At 33.8% G+C, this 21692-nt stretch overlaps 2 pseudogenes; one reads left to right on the top strand and one right to left on the bottom strand.

Moving 5' to 3' along the window:
- Nucleotides 1-9786: 9786 nt before the first annotated feature.
- LOC126006904 (60S ribosomal protein L35a-like) lies at nucleotides 9787-10119 on the top strand (annotated as a pseudogene).
- A 6538-nt stretch (nucleotides 10120-16657) lies between these two features.
- Nucleotides 16658-21692, bottom strand: part of LOC126007096 (F-actin-capping protein subunit alpha-1-like) — a 35951-nt pseudogene continuing 30916 nt past the window's right edge.

Here is a 21692-nt window from a genome sequence, read left to right as displayed (position 1 = left end):
AAATATTTTTATAATTTATGATTTTATCATAATATCAGGTAATATGTAAAAAGAAAATATTATTTTTGATATTAGGTAAATAATTCCAGTTGACTAATTCAGAATATAATTTTTGACAGTAAGAAAAGAGATAAATCAAAGTCAAATAAATTAGTAAATGCCTCAATAGTTAGAAAAATTACTTATATGCATATATTCTTTATCTAAGGTATAAATAGTACTATGTAAATACAAGAAATGAAAATCACAGAATCAGTCTTGTCATAAAATTTAACGCTCCCTAAAATATACATGACAGAATTACTCTTACTTCTTGACTGACATAAAGAATATCTTCATAGATGATTAATGATCTCATAAATCTATAAGTAGTTGCAAAAGTGAACGTAAAGTATTCCCAGAATTCCCATAATATTATTGTTTTATGTTCATTTTACTCTGTTTTTTGCTTTTTATGTTTTTCTAAATTTTAAAATGCCAATAACTGCTTTATTCTAAATATTACTAAAACAGTTACTTTATAATATTAAGAGAACATATATTATATTCTCATCCTATGTTCTTCTGTGATCAAACTTTACAGTCATAATATTTATTCTTAAGTCATATATTTGTTATATGTCAAAGCAAAAGTTATTTTATTCTTTATAAAATTTTTGATTCATATTTTTGTCTCTTGTTTCAAAGCATTAAGTAATAAATGAAGTTTTCTTTTTAGATATATATGCTTATTTTGATATATATATATACATTTTATATATATCCTATTTTTAAAAGACTATTAGTTCCTTTCACATGTAAATTAAATTTTCTCTTTTTTGTTTTTATGTAGTTAATTTTTCACTTTCTTTTTCAGTTTTTAATTATTTTTAAAAATTGTACAATATTTTTAGGAAGTAATGTTCATCATCTGATATCTTGTCTACAAGCTAAAATAAAGTTTTCAGGTTTGCGATTTATGTTTATAAAGTGAGAGGTGTTCAAATATTCTGAAACATGTCTGAAACTATTATATTACTTAATATGTATGTCCTGTGATTAAACTATGCCTATGGGTATATATACACATATATAAGTATATATAAAATGCACTTGCAATACAAGATATAGCCAAATATTTGATATTATGCACAATTAAAGTAAAATGCACATTGCTGGTTATGGTCAGGTGATGCAGTAGTATTATATATATCTATGTTCAAAAAAATCAGTGACTACATAAATTATAAAATAACCATACAATGTCAGATTCCATAGCACTATGCAAATTATTAATAATTAAATAGAGGATTAGAAAAATGGAAATGAGGTTATGGTAAATGACTTGCATTCTGGTTTAATATGCTCCACAGTAACACATGTTTTCCCAAGCATAGTTAGATGCAGTCCTTAAAAACCTGGCCCTTTATTGGGTCCTCAAACTGAACCTTATAGAATGAGAATCAAAGTTAGGGACGCTAAATAGTCTGTGAACAGTCTGAATAATGATCCCACTAAGAAACAAACAAAGCAAAACAAAAATAAAAATTTTACAGTCTTGATTGAAAGAAATCTGGTAATGTCTAAATTCTAATATTTTTATTTAGCTCATAATAAACAAGCAAAAATAAGACATTGTTTTAATATGTATACATTTAATATATAAATTTACATATAATACATAAATGTTTTAATATACAGTGATAAAATCAGGAACACTGGGAACCACATTAATTTTTCTTTTTATTCATTTACTTTTATTTTGGTTTTTTTTTTTTTTTTTTTTGGATCACACTTGGCTGTTCTCAGGGCTTGCTCCTGGCTCTGTGCTTCAGGATAGATCTTGTTGGACCATATCTGGTGCTTAGAATATACCAAAATTGCAGCATGCCTTTAAAACTGTTCCTGGAAACCACAAAGATGTAAAACATAGTGCTTAAATTTGCAAAGAAGGAACTAAAGAAACAGTACAGCAAGTTTTTTGCTTTGCCTGTGGCTGACACTGGTTTAGTCACCAGAATACCAGGAGAGATCTGAGCACAAAAACAGGATAATCCCTGAGCACAGCAGGTATGGTCCATTCCCTCTCTGCCAGACTTTAGCTCCAGATAAAAGGGCTGGAAGCAGGGTCACCTGGAGGATTAAGGAAACAAGTCAGACATTAGTGAGACAGCATGGGGGTCAGGGATCTAACTGCCTCTTGGTCAGAGAGAACCTGCCTGTCCTCTCTGTAAGATAGTTATTATTCAGCAATAATTAGTCATAAAAAGAAGGGCAGATAACTCAGTCAATACGAACTAAACTTAAGGGGGTTTAAAATCTCAGAAGAGAAAGAGGAAGAGGTTTCAGGTATAATTTCTGAAAGTCGTCTTCTTCCAGGGAAGGGTGACAGATAGGAAACTGTATACAGGTCTCCCACCCCCAGGGTATTCCCTGAGAGCATCAGCATTCATATAGTTTGCAATAAGAGCCCCTCAACTCACTACCTGCACTTTCTCTCTGGCACTCTGACCTCTAGCTAAAGGTTTAGAATTTTTCTGCTACTGAGAAGTCAAAGAAAGACACTATATATGTAGCCTTTCACTACACTTCCCCACACACACAAATTTGCAAAGAAAATATTAAACAGATATTTGGGAAATAAATATGTAGTTTTAAGATACTGTTAATGAACAATCTTGTTCTGAATTTATGTAAAAATGTCTGCGTGTGTGAGTGTGAGTGTGTGTGTGTGTGTGTGTGTGTGTGTGTGTGTAAGTGACATTAAAAGGTCTAGAGAGACCTTTTAGCTTTATTTAGCCAAGCCAAATTTGGTTCAATCTAGGAGCAAATTATGCTGTGTATTGAGAGTTATGCAAATCCAATAATACTTGAGTTACCCAGATGTACTTAGTTGGAAGAATTCGACCTATAAATATGAATCCTAGGTCATGTAGTGCTGAGGATCAAACTAAAATCAATTGTGTAGCATGTGTCCTAACAGGTTTACTACATCTGGATCCTGTACATTTTATATTTTTATAGTTGACATGTATTTGTAATTTAAAAGTTTGGCTTAGACAACAAGGTGAGTGAAAAAACATGTTTTTGGTAAATATTCAGTTTTATATATTATTACAAACTATTAAAACTATAAAGCATTACTTTATCTAAGTCACAGACTAATAAGGATGTGATGTAGCCATGGTTTTTAAATACACTAAAATAATATTTTGCCTCTTAATTTTAAAATCTAGATACATGTGATAGTGTCCATGATTAAGTTCTCAAATCACCTATTCTATTTAGCTCTATGAATTAACAAAATCTTGTCTACATGTTGGGTAACTTGTCAGACTGTTTCATGTACAATCACAAAGAGAATGAGGAAAAATTTGATCACTATTTCTTTAAACCACGATTTATAAAACTTATCCCATATAGTGCAAGCAAATCACTTTTATTGAACCCATAATCTAACTAAATTATCCAGGGTCAATGAGCATCTCATTGATAAAACAGTATTTTGGATAGCAATCATATTTTTCTACTTTCTGAAGGTTTGAACTTCATTTATGCACACTCTTGGTTTGTTTATTGTCAGATATGAAGACATCTAAGAAACGAATAAATTTTTATAGACATGATTCTCTGAGGCAACAGTAAGAAAATATGATTTAGGGACCTTTAATTTCTAATTTTCAATCTTAGAGAATACCCTATTAGTAGGGGTCCTGCAATCACTCTTTTATATGCCACCTATCCCAGAAGAAGATAATCCAGAGACTGAACTGCCTCTTGAAATACACCCTTTTGAAACCTAAAGTCCATCTTAGTTTAGATTAGCATAGATAGGAAACTGCCTTTTAGCATTTGTATTTTTGTTTTATTAGCTTCAATTAATAAATAATGTACATGGGGAACAGTCTGGGCTCTCAGTCCACTATGCTGTGAGCCCTCTGACCCGATGCTTTTCTCTATTATATCTGTCTTTATCTTAATCCACGCTGCACCCCTGCTTCAGTCCTATTCACCCCAGAGCTGATCTCCAGCAGTTTGCCACAATGAATACATCTTTTTAGAGAGTTTTATGTCTTTAAATGTACTAAAGATTTCTAAAATAAGAGTCAGTACTTCATAGACTGAAATGGCACCACTAATTACCCTAATCCGCTTCACACAGAAACTGTGGGAGAGGGAAAAACCTTGACATTCTGAAGAACTTCTTTTCAATAGTTCAAAATAGACCTGGAACACCAACATCAAGAAAGAATAAAGATACATATTTTGTGATAGCTTTTCATTGGAGGAGAATCAATGCATTAACTGTTCCTTTCTGAAAAAGGCTAAAATTTTTAAATTCCTTTTTCCCTCCTTCCTTCCTTCCTTCCCTCCCTCCTTCCTTCCTTCCTTCCCTCCCTCCCTCCTTCCTTCTCTCCCTCCCTCCTTCCTTCCTTCCCTTTTTCCTTTCCTCCCTTCTTCCTTCCTTTTCTTTTTCCTTCCCTCCCTCCTTCCTTCCTTTTCTTTTTCTTTTGTTCGTTCCTTCCCTCCTTCCTTTCCTCCTTTCTTCCCTTTTTTCTTCCTCTACTACTTCCTCCCTTTTTCTTCTTTTCTTCCTTCCTTCTATCCTTTCTTTCATCCTTTCTTCATTCACCCTACCACTGCTCCACCATTCAGGCCCCACCTTTTCTTTCTTTCCTTCTTTCTTTCTTTCTTTTTCTTTCTTTCTTTCTTTCTTTCTTTCTTTCTTTCTTTCTTTCTTTCTTTCTTTCTTTCTTTCTTTCTTTCTTTCTTTCTTTCTTTCTTTCTTTCTTTCTTTCTTTCTTTCTTTCTTTCTTTCTTTCTTTCTTTCTTTCTTCTTTCTTTCTTTTCTTCTTTTTTCTTTCTGTCTGTCTCTGTCTTTCTTTCTTTCTTTCTTTCTTTTTCTTTCTTTCTTTCTTTCTTTCTTTCTTTCTTTCTTTCCTTCTCTTTCTTCTTTCTTTCTTTCTTCCTTTTCTTTCTTTCTTTCTGTCTTTCTTTCTGTCTTTCTCTCTTTTTCTCTTTCTTTCTTTCTCCCTTCTTTCTTTCTTTCTCTTTTCTTTCTTTTTTATTTCTTCTTTCTCTCTTTCTTTCTCTTTCTTTCTTTCTTGTTTTCTTTCTTTCTTTCTTTCTTTCTTTCTTTCTTTCTTTCTTTCTTTCTTTCTTTCTTTCTTTCTTTCTTTCTTTCTTTCTTTCTTTCTTTCTTTCTTTCTTTCTTTCTTTCTTTCTTTCTTTCTTTCTTTCTTTCTCTTTCTTCCTCTCTCTCTTTCTTTCTTTTCTTCTTTCTTTTTCATTTTTTCTTATATACTCCAAGCATGAAGTAGCTCTGGCCTCCAAACCAGGCAAGAACTTAGAATAAGTAAAGGCCCATCTGTTTTGCCTTTATATAAGGCCAACAGCATAAATGAAATATTTTCCTAACTCCAGGGGAAGTAAGTAAAACTTTATATATATTTATGGATTCCTATATGATTAAAAAGGCACAATATATTAATATCTTCAAAATTTAAAAGAAAGTTGGCTTACATCTAGCAGTGTTCAGGGATTACTCCTGAATTTGTGCTCAGGATTACTCCTGCCATAATTCCTGTACCAATCTCAGGTCAGCTGCATTCAATGAAAATACTTTAACTGCTGTACTATATATTTATGGCCATCAAGAGTTATTATAATAGTAAATTTTTTGCATATTCTACTCTCATCACTAGTATCACTGTTTGGGATTTTTAGATTTTTTCCCCTACAGAGAACTGTCTTTTTCTCTCCTCTCATATTTTCTAATCAAAATAATTTTGTTTTAATAAATAAAATAAAATTGGCTTGAAAAAATTTCAAAAGCAAAATTTGAAAGTGAATCCTAAGTAACATAATAAAACACCCAACTTTCAGATTTCTTTTCTTAATCATATTTTATATAAGTTGTATATTATAAAATTACATAAATTAGTTGAACTACCTTTACATTAAAAAACAATTCAAAAGAAAAACTTTAAGGCACTGACATTTCATGCTGTTTCTATCAAACTACAATCCTGTTAAAATTGTAAGAAGTATTGACCATTTTACAGTTTCCTTATTATCTTGCTAGCCAATTTTTTTCTGAGAGTGAACAAGTCTCCTAAAATGGATATCCTAAATCGAATTGATGTGAAATACCTAAATTTCTTGACTGCCTTTGAAAACAAGTCTCCAGGGTAGCAGTAGAAATGCTGCTCTATCACCAATAGAATATTTCCAATTTATTTTTTCTTCATATCTGCACAGAGAAAGAGACCACATCAAAGAAAATTGTGCTTGTAACAATCATTCTTGATTTAAAAATAATTTTTCTGGTGTGTAAATATAGCATTAATATTAATGGAAAATAGGGAATATAATTATTCAAAAAGAATTGTTATTCTTAATGACTTTGTTAGCATTGATTAAGTCAATAAACAAAAAATAGATATATAATAAAAATAGTTGTGAACACTATTATATGTATGCCTTACTTTTAAAACTGTGACTTAAAATATAGTTTTAATCACTAAATAAGATTTATTTAGTTTGGGGTTTAAGCAGGTTTATTTATGAAAAGAATATATGCTGATAATCTTTTAACTTTATAAATTTGCCAACAGAACTTCTGATTAAAAAGTAAGTTCATAGGGCTGGAGAGGTAGTGGAGCAGGTAGGCTCTTCCTTGCCCACAGACTACTTTGGTTCGATCATCAATCTATATGGTTTCCCAACCACAAACTGAAGTGATTTTTTGAGACTAGAGCCAGGAGTGAGAACTAAGCACCTCCTGGTATGGCCCCCAAACCAAATAAAGTCAAACCAAAATTCTTTAGAAAATGTTGCTGATTATTTAATTACACTAACATACATTTTATTTAATTACACTAACATTACACTAACATACATAAGTAGCATCTTCCTAATCTTTTGTTTTATTCTGGGTAGACATGTTTTGGGGCTTCAACTGGAGATGTTCAGGGAATACTGATGGCTAGATCATGTAGGAAAATATGATACTTGAAAGTTAAAATTTTCTATACATGACTGAAACCTAATCACAATCATATTTGTAATCAAGATGTTTAAATAAAGAAAAAACATTTAAAAAAGAAAAGAGAACAAGAAAAAAAAGTTAAAATTTGATTTCGTCTGTTGAAGGGCATCTTGGTTGTTTCCAGAGCCTGGCTATTGTGAATAGTGCTGCAATAAATATAGGTGTGAGGAAGGGGTTTTTGTATTGTATTCTTGTGCTCCTAGGGTATATCCCTAGGAGTGGAATAGCTGGGTCGAATGGGAGCTCAATTTCCAGTTTTTGAAGAAACCTCCATATCGCTTTCCATAGAGGCTGTACTAGACGGCATTCCCACCAGCAGTGGATAAGAGTTCCTTTCTCTCCACATCCCTGCCAGCACTGATTGTTCTCATTCTTTGTGATGTGCGCCAATCTCTGTGGTGTGAGGTGGTATCTCATCGTTGTTTTGATTTGCATCTCTCTGATGATTGAGCACAGTTATAGAAATAACTACACTGAGAACTACCATAATCAAGTGAATGAATGAGGGAACTGGAAAGCCTGTCTGGAGTACAGGTGGGGGTGGGGTGGGATGGAGGGAGATTTGGGACTTTGGTGGCGGGAATGTTGCACTGGTGAAGAGGGGTGATCTTTATAGGACTGAAACCTTATCACAATCATTTATGTAATCAAGATATCCAAATAAAGAGAAAAAAAAATTTGATCTGCCCAAGGCCAATCCCATACAAATCAAACACGCTTCGCACTGTAGTATTCGACCATCTCAAGATGTAGCATCTTTCATGTAAAATAAATACATTATATATCCTCATTATACCATTTAAAAATAGCATATTTGTCAACCTTATTGGTGAATGATCTGAAGAGTTAAGCAGAATTACTTTCTGAGGTATTATACTCAGAGAATGTGATTAAATTAATTGTTTTTTAATCCAAACATTCCATGAAATTCACATTTGTGATAAAAGGGAATATGATTAGTGTTAATACATGCAGCTCATCTCACTTAATCTTTCAAAAGAATGTCTTGTTATTTTTATAGATGAGAAACTAAGAGAAATGAACATCACTCATTTAATTAATAAAAATGCTCAAGTACCAACCAGGTCTCATTGATCCTGGTAACAAAATTCAGCTCCGTGTGTAAGTGTCTTCCTCATATCATGCTGAATTTAAAGAGCATTTTCTTACTCTTTTCTATCACTTACTTCTCTGTCTTGTCACTCGTCTGTCTGTCTGTCTGTCTGTCTCACATACACACACAATTGAAATTCTCGATACAATTATCTAGATGGATTGGAATAAATTCATACAGCACAATAAGAAAATAAATGTTGTTGTAGATATTTAAAAGACTTTAAACTGTCCTCTTATGCATTAAATTCAACTTCCCTACAGTTCTGTTTCACTTCCGTTTGATAGATTTTTCTAAAAACAATTCTGTGACATTAGGTATATGTTCTAAACCTTAACTTAGTACTATCATTCTCTAACTACAGAGGATATTGGATATCACATGTAAAAAGTACCATCCTACAAGGGTGACCTTTCCATTTTTAGATACCTAGATACATTCAAAATTTCAGGATTTTATTTGCTTCTAACCAAATGATATAACTCCCATTCTTGTTATAATGAACTCTCTAGGAAGACTCACAAAACTCATAAAAACATGTATTTATGTTTTCCGTCATCTTGGACTCTCGTAGAGGCCCAGACTAATTAAAAGATAGAAATGGTGTTTGTTTGTTTTGTCTGCTCTGTGTGGTGCTTATCGATATAGCTCGAGCCCTCACTGGATATTTGACACTTCTTTTGGTACTAGTGGAGTGTTTCACCTTCTTTTTCTCCATCTCCCAAATTGATGATGAGAGCCTTTAGAAGGACTCCGCCCATTTTCGGGGTATTAGACTCTTACCCCAGTTTATTACTTTTCTCTCCTTCAAACAAAACCACACAACTTGAACTAGCTAGTCCTGACTCCAGTTAGAGGGGGAAATAAGGGAGGCATCAAGACCAAACAGGTGCAAGACTACTAAGTAGTGGGTTAGATACAGAGGGGACCACATACTCTAGCCGCCCTGGGATGAGGGAAAAGGAAAAGGGAGGTAGGACAGAAACGGAGGTGTAGGGAGGACAATTTGGCGATGGGAATCCCCCCTGATTTTATGTAAATATGTACCTAAAATATTATTGTCAACAATATGTAAGCCACTATGATCAAAATAAAAATTTATATTAAAAAAAATGGCAAAAAAAGGTAGTTTCAAGACATTTACCTTAAACAAACAGTAAAATAAATATAGACAAATGTATATATAGATATTAAATGCATACAAACATTAAAAAATCATAGAAGCTTTATTTATTGCTAAAAGGAGAAATACTTTGTGCTCATCAATAAGATGATAAAAACTGTGGTATCTTCTTTTCTAATAAATTACTATCCAGAAAAAAAAAAAGAAATGAAAGGGCTAGTCAGGTTCCTAAACTCATAGCCACTCATGGAGCGGTTATATATAACTGCTCATGGAGCAGTTATATCTGCATAGTCTGCTATGTGACCACGAAGCACATGGTTATTGAGCACTTGAAATATGGCTAGTTCAAAGAGAGCTGACTGAACAATGAGCTCAGAAGACAATGAGTCTGAAGCCATAAGAAAAAAGAAAAGAATGTAAAATATCTCCATGGTACTAATATTGGTTTCATGTTGAAATAATATTTTGAGTGAGGGGATTAAATAATATGTGAAAATTGAAAAAAAAAAGATAGAAATGGTTGGAAGGCTGTGGTCTAATGCCATTTGTGCTGGCTATAAACAGGGTCTCCGAAACCAGAGGGAGCAAGCAGCTCTTCTTAAAATTGAAGGTGTTTATGTGCGGGATAAAACTGAATTCTACCTGGGAAAGAGATGTGCTTATGTGTACAAAGCAAAGAACAACACTGTGACTCCTGGTGGCAAACCTAAATAAACCAGAGAGATCTGGGGAAAGGTAACTCGTGCCCATGGAAACAGTGGTATGATTCGAGCCAAATTTCAAAGCAACCTTCCTGCTAAGGCAATCAATCATAAAATCCATGTGATGCTGCACCACTCAAGGATTTAAGCTTACCGAAAAGTAAATAAATAAAAGAAAAGAAAAAAAACATTTATTTATTTAATTTGGTATATAATAAGAATATATACTTAAGGGGCTGGTGTGGTGGCACAAGAGGTAGGGCTTTTGCCTTGGACGCGGCTAACCTAAGACTGAGATTTGATCTCCTGGAGACCCATATGGTCCCCAAAGCCAGGAGCAATTTCTGAGCACATACCCAGGAGTAATCTCTGAGCATCACGAGTGTGGCCCAAAAACAAACTAACAAAGATATAACTTAAGAGTACCCAAGAAAAGAACATAAGCATCAAGTTAAGGAGCATGGACAGTGAAGACTACCATCTTTCCTGTGGATATGGGGCACCTCTCACTCCTTCAATGTCCCATGAACAACAACATGGAAACTCTTCATTATATTTGTGGAGGATTTTTTAGGGGTTCTATTTTGATTTTATTTAAAAAGTATGATTGATTTTCCTTATATGAGTTTTATTAGGTCTAATTAAATAAATTACTGGGCATTGTTGATTGAATTAAATAATCAGCATTTTTTCTAGTATTATTATTGATATTTAATTATGATTCACTACCTAGTAATCAGCCCCTATCCAGATTATCTAAGGACTTTCCAAATTTCTCATTACATGACAGAAATAGAGTTTCATTTTTTAAATTGTATTTTATTGTGATCTTCTTAGTTTAATTTCAGATATACACTGTGTCAGGGCCATTCTCAACAGCAGTGTCAGTCTCCCTCCATCAATGGACCCAGGGTTCATCCTATACCACTACATTTTGCCCCTGGCCTGCCAATATAACAGGCCCAATTAAGTTTAGGTTGTTAAAGTTTAGGTCTCTTGATTCTATTGTCATTGATTTTGACGTGGATGTTTAGTTCTATCCTTATGTTTTACCCAAAAATGCCTCTGATACCACTTAGCCCCTGACCCAAAACTTTTTTTAACCTTTCTTCTTAGTATCATAGAAAAATGAAGAAATATGTGGCAAAACAAAATAATTTGTAATTCTATGAAATAAATGATTCTATTAAAAATGAAAGAAGTCCCTATTTAAAGGGTAAGAAACAAAAAATAAAATTAAATAAAAGAAAGAAAGGGTGAGAGTTTGACAGGTTTTGTTTTGTGTATGTACGTGCTTTCTTTTTTAGTAGGAAGAGCAGAAGATGAAGAAAATAGAGAGGATTCACATGAAGCATTCTGCCATAAGACCACCTTCAGTCTCTGGACATACTAAGTTGTCTAACCCCAAAGTATTTTTTTTTTGACCCATAAAAGTTCATCTTGATCAAAGTTGTCACAGTTTTCTGGTTTCTGTAGTTAGAGATCTTGATTTTTGTACAAATCCTATGTCAAAGTCAGGGTGACACAAAGCATCTTGTTTCATCTCACCATTAAGTGACAATGCAGGGAATCCTGCCATGAAAGCAAGTTGTTGCTGTTATTAATTTGTCAGAGTTTCAAATGAACCACTCTGAACCAGTTAGAGCTGCATTAGAGCATTCCCTGCTATAAGTTTAATACCTTGGGCTGGTGCAATAAAACCATACTGGTTGCATCGATGGTATCCAAAGTCCAGAGGTGAATGACCAATCTCCTATCTTCTGAAGCATAAGCCTAGTCACAATGACAAATGTTCAGGGTGTAAGAACACACTGCAATTTAAAATCTATGTGTTTCTATCCCTATTAGTTAAGAACTTGTTTCAACACATGTGATTTCTTCATTTTAATGTGCCTATGCAAAAAGTAACAATGCCACATGATACTATTGGTGCATATGGGGTAAAATTAATAAGTTAAGCCATCTCAATAACCTGATTTTAACATATATTTCCTTTATTTTTTTTGGGGGGGTGTAACACCAGGCACTGCTTAAGAGTTACTCCTGGCTCTATGCTTAGAAATCCTTGAGGCTCGGGGGACCATAAGGGATGCCGGGATTTAAACCACCGTCCTTCTGCATGCAAGGCAGACATCCTACCTGCATGCTATCTCTCTCTGGCCCCTCTAACATATATTTTCTAACATATATACATTTTTACATTACACATTTTATAACATACATTTTCTAGGCAAATCATCATTGGTGAGAGTATATTTTACTGAAGAAAGACTTCCTGGATTAGATTGTGTATGGAGCATTCTAAAAAAAATCATAGCCAGGAGTAATCCCTGAGCATCAATGGGTGTGGCCCCCAAAACAAACAAACAGACTAAACCAACAAATAAAAAAATCCTAAATTTCAAGTCTAGAAAAATAAGCTATATGTTAATGAGAACTGTTAAAAGGTGTCTACACCATAAAATTTCCTTCTAGAGGGTCCTGAACATTTAGATTCCTTTTCTGAAAGCCAACTGAAATCATGATCATTATGGTATAATGGTAAACCACCTAAAATTGAAAATAAATTTCAATAACATACTCAATAAATTAGATCTGTGGCAGAATTTATGGCAAGCAATAGCATATTCCATTGTTATTTGTGGATATAAACATTAGAAAGTATTAGTAGACAAATCAAATAGAAAATTAATAGATTAGAATTTTGTTAAGATAATATCTTAATGATCACTGTATATGTGTCTAATATAACATTTAACTGTGAAAATAGGGTGAAAAATCCTAAATCTTTAAGTACCACTGTGGATACAAAGATTGAGTAATTATAGAAATAGTAAAATTAAGACATTGAAACTTCTTAGTGTGAGCACTGTAGTGTGAGTCCATGGTTTCCAACTACATTCTGCACAGTTTCTGTGGATAAAAGCAATGAAATTTTATTATTGATATTTATAGAGAGCAGTTGATTGGACACCTGTTCAATCTAACCAGCTGTATCCATTGCTTAAAGTCTCTTTGAAGTGTAAAAGAGAATATAAACTTTGTGTTTCTCTTCTCCACTCAGTTCTTTCTCTTCTCCTCAATATACTCTGGAGCTAATAGTGTTCAAGATTACTACCAATCAGATCATTGTAGTTCTTTGTGGAGTTATTCTAAATATCACTTATATGTGATATCATTCTGTACTTATCTTTCTTCTTCTGGCTTACTTTATTTAACATAACATTTTCTACTTCCATTCATATTGCTGCGATACATGATTATATCATTCCTTACCACTATGTAGAATTCCAATGTATATATTTGGTACATAGATGTTGATCAGAGTTAGTAATCCTTGGTCCATTTATCTTGGGGTTAAATGCAGTTTGGTCTGATATGAGTATAACTATTCCAGCTTTTTTTATTTGTTTTGCAATGGTTAGATAATTGTTTTCTTTCCTTTTGTTCTGAGTCTGTATCTATCCTGCACTTTTATGTGTGTTTCCTGCATGCAACAGATGTCTGGGTTTTGTTTCTTGATCCAACCCACTAATCTGTGCCTTTTAATGGGAAAGTTTAGTCCATTGATATTTAAAAAAACTATTGACATTGTGTCATTATATTGTGCAGGCTTGTTACAATTTGGGATTTGGTTTGTGTCACTGCTCTTTGAGTAGTTTCTTTAGGGTAGGTTTTTTTAGTGCAAACATTGTGAATTCATTTTTTTCCTAAAATGTTTTTAATCTTCCCTCCTTAAAATGAGATTTTTGCTTGGTTATGGACTCTAGGTAGAAAGTTTCTTTCCTTCAGTAGTTTGAATATGTCATTCCTTTCCTGGATTATTTTAAATGGAACATCTTGTTTTATTATCATTTTTTCTTTATACTCGAGTTTTTGTACCTCCCTTATTGCTTTAAAGAGTTGGCTCCAGCGAGGTGGCGCTAGAGGTAAGGTGTCTGCCTTGCAAGCGCTAGCCAAGGAAGGACAGTGGTTCGATCCCCGGACGTCCCATATGGTTCCCCCAAGCCAGGGACAATTTCTGAGCGCTTAGCCAGGAGTAACCCCTGAGCATCAAACGGGTGTGGTCCAAAAAAAGCAAAAAAAAAAAATTAAAAATAGAGTCTCTCTCTCTATCTCTCTCTCTCTCGCTCCCTCTCTCTCTTATTCTCTCTCTTTCTCTCTCTCTCTCTCTCTCTCTCTCTCTCTCTCTCTTTCTCTCTCTCACTGCTTTTTGCCATTTAGATTACTATATGTCTTGGTGTTGTTCTGTTAGGGTCCATTTTGTTTGTACTTTTTTTGCCTCTTAGATTTGTAGAAGAACCTCTTTCCCAGGGGTTGGAATGTTCTCTGCTATTATCTCCCTCACTACTTGTTCTTCTCCTTTCCTGTTTTCTACCTTTTCTGGTATTGCTATCTTTTTTGACTTCTTTATCACTGCTGGCTTGAATGTTTTCTTTACATTCATCTATGCAATTCTCCACCTGTGCAATTCTACTCCTATGGTTTGCTAACATGTTTTTCAGTTCTATTTACATGAATTCTCTCATCTTCTGAACGAGTTTTTCTTTGAGTTGGTTGAATTTTTCATCTATAGATTTCTTAATTTACAGGCTAGTGTCTCCTTGATTTCCTTTGCTAATCCATTAATTGTTGATTTTAGGCCCTCATCTATAAGGTTCACTAGTTTGGGTAGATTTCGAGATTTGCCAGTATTTCTTTCCATATCCCAAATGTAGGAGTCTTTGTTAGCTTCCCCATTGATCTTTTATTTTAGTGTTTTGTAATGCTAAAATCATGGTGTTTAAGAAAGTGACCCATTAAATTAGTTATTATTTAATCATAAAAGGTTGCTTCAGGTATTTCTTGTTTAGAGGTTATTTTTCTAAACCAGCAAGGTTGTCAAAATCTGATAAAAATATTGCATACAAGTTCATTGCTTTGTTCAGCTGGGTTTTGAGCAGTATATTTTCTGAGAGAAAGAAGTGCTAGATCCAATCTGCCAGGAACTCTAGAACATAAATTAAAATGACTTCCATGTGATTTGGGAAAATGAGGACTGATGAGTAGGAAGGGTGGTTCCCTTGTTCCTGCCCAGACACAGACCTGGCTGGCCCCAAGTCTGCAGATCCTCTGAAATGGCACTGAAACCCAGAAGGAGGGTTAAGAAAGGCCCCAAGATGTGAGGTGCCCTATTTTCACCCATACACAAACCTGGCTGGGCTCAAGGTGCTGTCAATCAGTAATCAAAAATAGTCTTCTTTAGAATAAAGAAAATTTACATCAAGATTCTGAAACAAACACAACCATACTTTACATCATACAATAATAATGTGACTACATAACTTTATATAACATATTCTTTACAATTTTTCTAAAAATGTATATCTATAAAGAAAATATATTTTGGACAATAGACTGAGAGATATTAGCAAGTAATAAAGTTTTATCAATTGTCATAAAGTATATTTATCAGAAACCATTTAATTAAAAATATTTGATAAAATCTTACTCAAATTTTAAATAAAATTTTACTGAAAATAAATTATAATGTTTAAACTGAATGAAAACACATGAAAATATGCTTCTGTGTGGGGAGTGGTTTGGTGGGTGTACTATTTAACTTTTTACACTTTTGTGAATTCCTATTTTTACAGTAATTACTGAGGTACATAAGTCAGTGAGAACAAATGCAAGATTACTGGGGAAATTCTCAGAAATAAATTAAATTAAAAATATGTTTTGATTGACTTTATTTTTTGATTGACTATTTTCTTTTTGTCATCTTATATTGCTTTTTACCATTGCTAAAGAATTATAATTTGTTAATTTAGGAATATCACAAAAATAATTAAAAGTCTAAAATGTGTTTTAATAGTTTATAATTAATATTAGCATCTGTGTACCTGACCACAAAATATTGAAGAGGGGGAATTTCTGTTATCTGACATATTATTATTTAGTAAAGATAACATATGATATAATCAAACATATACTATACACCTGGTAAAGAGAATACATACTTTCCTGGTACTTTAAATAAAGAAATGTTACAATAAAATATTTGCAATGAAAAGCAGAAGAATAGATATCAGTAAAATATCCGGCCATGTAGATAATCCTAATGTATGTAGTGTTGTGGATAAAGGAGTCTATAGTAAATCCCATGACAATATACTTCAAGGGTGGAGAAACCCTGTATCTCTAAGGCCAAGGGACTTCCTTTTTGAATGACCCCAATATTTACTGTTCCTATGCAGGGGGGAAAAAAAGAAAAAAGAAAGGCAAAAAGCACAAAACAATTTATTTATTTATATAGTTTTTGTCGATTTCTTTGTTTTGGTGTGGTTATTGAAGTTGTTGTCTCCATTTATATTTACTTACTTATTTTTTTTCTTTTCTTCCTTTATGTCAGGGTTCTCAAACTCATGGCCCATGGGCCGTTTGCGGCCCTCCTTACAACATTTTGTGGCCCATGGCCTTCAAATATCGCAGTATTCACGATTATTTGCTTACTGAATAATCACAATAAAAATCGCATTATTAAGGAAAAAATGCATTAAACATTAGCATACCCTAAGCAGTTCTGTTCGGGGTAGTCAAATGTTTAAAGCGATTTTTTGCGATTTTTTTCTTACTAATGCGATTTTTTATTGTGAATATTCGGTAAGTGAATAATCACGAATACTTTGCACCTAGCACAGACATCATTTACGCTGCTCCTGTCCTCTGTCCCTTACATTACTAAGGCCTAAGGGAAAGAAGGGAGACAAGTTTATTACAGAATTAGATCTTGTCATACCTTCATCATGACTTCATCAAAGCCTGCAGTGAAGAGAAAGATTGATGACAAGCACAGACAATTTCAGGAAAAGTGGGAGACGCAGTATTTCTTTGTTGAGCACAGGGGCATCCCCACATGTCTTATTTGCTCAGAGAAAGTTGCAGTGCACAAGGAATGCAACTTGAAACGCCATTATTCAACTAAACATGCTGAGGAATGTGCAAAATATTAAGGAAATGAGAGAGCCAAGTGAGTTGCCAGTCTTAAAGCATGTCTAATAAGGCAACAAGATTTCTTCAAGAAAGCAACCAAAGATAATGTTGCATCAGTCGAAGCTAGTTACATGATTAGTGAGATGATTGCTAAGGCAAGAAAAGCATTCACAGAAGAAGAGTTTGTTAAAAAATGCATGTTACAGGCTGCAAGTATTATCTGTCCTGAAAAGAAAGGTCAGTTTAGCAAAATCAGCCTTTCTGCCAACACTGTGGCAGAGTGCATTTCTGACATGTAAGGTGAGATTTATCACCAACTGTGTGAGAAAGCCAAATGTTTTGATGCATACTTAGTTGCTCTTGAAGAGGGCACAGTTATAACAGACACTGCGCAGCTCACAATTTATGTCCATGGTGTTGAATACAATTTCGAATTGACAGAGAAGCTGCTCACAGTAAATTCAATGCATGGCCAGACCACCACTAATGAGATATTACGGCATCTGTGTGATGTCATTGAGAATGCAGGTGCCATGGAAGAGGTTTGTTGGAATAATAACCGATGGAGCGCCATCTATGACAGGAAAAAAATGGACTGGTGGCACTTGTTCAAAGAAAACTTGAAGAGGAGGGTGTAGAGAAGGCCATTGTTCTTTACTGCATTATCCATAAGCAGGCCCTTTGCAGTAAGTGCCTGCCGTGTGACAATGTGATGTCTATTGTTCCGAAATGCATCAACCAAATCAGATCCAGGGGCTTAAAACACAGGAGGTGACATGCTTTTTTAGAGGAAATGGAGTCAGAATATGGAGATGTGCTTTATTTCACCGAGGTATGTTGGCTCAGCAGAGGAAACGTCGTAAAAAGATTTTTTGAGTTGAGAGAAGGGAAAGCCTTCCTGGAGAAGGATGGGAATGCTGTTTCTGAGTTGAGTGATCACAAATGGCTCATGGACTTAGCTTTTCTTGTTGACATCACACATAAGCTGAATGTACTAAACAAGATGTTACAAGCCCGGGGCAGCTTATTAGTGCTGCCTATGACAACGTGAGTGCATTCTCCACAAAACTTGTGTTACGGAAATCCCAGCTCTCAACCTTTGCCATTTCCCAGCATGCAAGGAACTTGTGAATGCAGGCATACCATTCAGTGGTGAGAAATATGTTGATGCTATTTTTAAGCTAGAGAAGGAATTTGAACACATATTTGCAGACTTCAAAAAGCACAAAACCACTTTCCAAATTTTTGTGGACCCCTTTTCCTTTGATGTGCAAGATGACCCCCCTGTGCTTCAAATGGAGCTCATTGACCTGCAATCCAACTCTGATCTCAAAGCCAAGTTCAGGGAGATTAGTGGAAAAGCAGACATACCTGGGCAGTTTTTGAGAGAATTGCCCCCCAGCTTCCCTGAGCTTTCCTGAATGTTCAAGCGCACCATGTGCCTTTTTGGGAGCACGTATTTGTGTGAAAAGTTATTCTCCACATTGAACTTCAATAAGTCAAAGTACAGGTCTAGACTTAATGATGATCATCCTCAAGCCATACTGAGGGTCTCAATTGCTTCCTCTCTAAAGCCAAATGTGGTTCAGATTTGTCAGAAGCGCTGTCAAGTCTCTGGCAGCAAGGAATAGGCAAAAGATGCCATGTTCATAAGAACAGTTCATGATATTCATTCAATGTTCTATTCATGTTCAGAAGAAATAATTAAAACTGTTATTAATGACGTTTAAGGACTGTGTGTGTGTGTGTGTGTGTGTGTGTGAAATCCCTTATGTGGCCCTGCCTCACCCTGACCTTTCCTCCTGTGGCCCCAGGTAAATTGAGTTTGAGACCCCTGCTTTATATGCTCTGCCATGTTTTTTTTTTTATCTCAAGACCATGGCTTTTATGTGGTGCTTCTCTTTATTGTTGGAGTGTTCAGTGGATATTTTAGTTGACACTTCTTTTTGTACTGTTGTGATGTTTCACCTTCTTTTTTCTCTTCGTCTCTCAAAAACCTTGGATGAGAGCCTCTAGAAGGACAGTGCCCATTTTCGGGATATTTGACCCCCCCCCAGTTTATTACTTTCTCTTCTTCAAACAAAACCACATATCTAGACCCGCCTCCCAATTAGAGGGGGAAATAAGGGAGGTACCAAGACCAAACAGGTGTAAGACCACTAAGTAGTAAACTAGGCACAGAGGGGACCACTTATTCTAGCAGCTCCAAGGGTGAGGGAGGAGGATATTGGAGGTAGGACGGGAATGGAGGTGGAAGAAGGACAATTCCGTAATGGAAACTACCCTGACTTTATGTTAATATGTACCTAAAATATTATTGTCAATGATATGTAAGCCACTACGATTAAAATAAAAATTATATTTAAAAAAACTAAAAATTTTAAGACTAGTAAAAAATTTGAAAAAATGTGACAGACTTATTACAAGGAAGTGGCCTATTGCAAGAAAACTAAAATAGCAATAGCAGAATTAAAATTAGTAATAAGGAGATGTGAAAGTATTAATTGTTTAGAAAAACTGAATTAATAATCTGGAGAAGAATATTTTAAAAATTTTTAAGAAACTGAGAAAATGAGAAAGAGATGATCAATGAAAGCTAACATGATGTGAATGAAGCATAGATCGCAAAGTTTTGCTTTCAGAAAACTGTTGTCTTTCAAAAAGAGTAAAACTGAATATCTTAAATTGAATGTAAATCATAAAAGTTCATGATTCTAATGTGGTACTACGAAGGTAGATTAGATGTTCATAAATACATTTCATGTGGTTAAATAGGCTCAATATGTTCATATACATTCTTGAAAATGACTGTAATGACATATGAAGCTTTTTCTGATTGGGGAGTTTTATTAAAATAGTCAAAACGTTATTTTTAACAGTAAAATGTTTACTACTAAAATGCTAAATAATAGTATGATGAAATTTAAATTTATGTACTGAATTACCCAACATAGGCTCAATTAAAATAATCTTGTATAAATTGTTCAACATTAATAATTTATCACATATGTTTATATGTTTGAAGCAAAAACAAAAAATCTGATTTCCCAGAAATCTCCTGAGAACAGTTCAATATGACAATTTTTATTTGACATATATTAATGTATAGGATGCCTATCCATTATAATGTTGATTTGCTGATTTTTTTTACAGAGAAAACTATTGTATCCTACAAATATTTAGGTAAACATGAAAAAAGCAAAGTGCTAAACTATTCTGAAGGTTTGCATATCACTCTTTTTTGTTGCATATGTTTGACACATGTTGGTAATCACTAGAAAAATAAAAATCATTGGCCATTCTGCTAGTAAATTGATTTCTTTATGAGAAAAATATGAATTGCATCATATTAAGTTAAATTAACACAAGGGAATGAGAAAGATTGGAAACGCACAAAAATATATGTGCGTATATATTATTTGAATATCTGGACTCACAGTACCTTCTTGACCTAACATGTCACATCTTTCTATCTGCTATGGAAAATATGTATGTTTGAGATAAGGTCTCTCATCTAATGACACACTCTGTAATGTTTTTATAAATCACATAGACTGCTCTGAATCGATTTCACAGCATTTATCAACCAGCTTAAATGACAGCCCTGGGCCACGTTATGGACATTTTAATATAACTTATTGCTAATATGTAAATTTCTTGTTTTGCTAGATAGTACCCTTTTCTATGTTTTTTTTGTCATCTGAATAAGTGTAATTTTGTACAATAAGAAAGGACAGTTTTGAAGCAGTTGAGACTTAATTAATGCACTGAACTTGGTTGTTACAAAATGCTTCTTTCAAAACTAAGCATGCACAGTACATTCTAATATTTTTGAACCAGAATTAGACCCGTGCACTTCAGTATAAGTCACACAGATAATTAAAATCTTACATTTTAAATGCATTTATTTTCACAATATTCATAGATTCATAATATCGTTATCTTGGGATTTTTAAGAATATACATTATGATTGATATGAAATGTCTTAAACAGTTCTATTTAATGCTTCTATGTTGCATATCCCAGTGTGCTCATCTAGATAAATTAAGTGACTAAATAAACATATGCTCTGTTTTTAAGGTAAATATAGTTATCATCCTTGTTTTGGGCTACAAACTCCTAAAGACTTAGAAGCATACCTAATGTTTATTTATTTATCTTTCCTGATGCTTATCAGAGTGTACTTCACTTTGCATATAAACACTGATTAATTGACTGATGGCTGTCATGTTCTAATTAATTATTCATAACATTCTAATGGCATTCTTTTCCAAGGAGATCAAAAGAATTCTACAGACGACTTTATTTATAATAACTAGCATTTCAGGTTGAAAACAGCCAATTCAGGAAGTAAAGACTAAATTGCAGGAATATGGAATAAAATGATAAAAACCAATCCTCTACAACTTATTGATCTCTTAAATCTGTATTCTTAAATACATAATTTTATCGTAAGATATTATTGATTATTCCTAGGATAAATGAACAGTGAGGATATTTTCTACAGTTTACGTTCCTTAGACTTTGTATTAGGGGCATGCATCTTTTCAGCTTTAAGTCTCATTTCAAGTGCCAGGCAGCGTTTCAAAGTTACTTACTATTGGCATCATATAATACAGATTCATAGTAGGGTGTAATAGGGTTGAGGTACTTGCAAGTAGGGAATTGCTTAAGTACAAAACCATTTTATTCATTACTCTTCTGTTTATGCCAGGAAGTATATAGCATAGCTAAAAGGCCAGGCC

This window comes from Suncus etruscus, chromosome 4, assembly GCF_024139225.1.
Source record: "Suncus etruscus isolate mSunEtr1 chromosome 4, mSunEtr1.pri.cur, whole genome shotgun sequence".
NCBI classification, from domain to species: domain Eukaryota; kingdom Metazoa; phylum Chordata; class Mammalia; order Eulipotyphla; family Soricidae; genus Suncus; species Suncus etruscus.
Note: the sequence above shows the minus strand (reverse complement) of the source record. Positions and strands in the feature narration are given on the sequence as shown.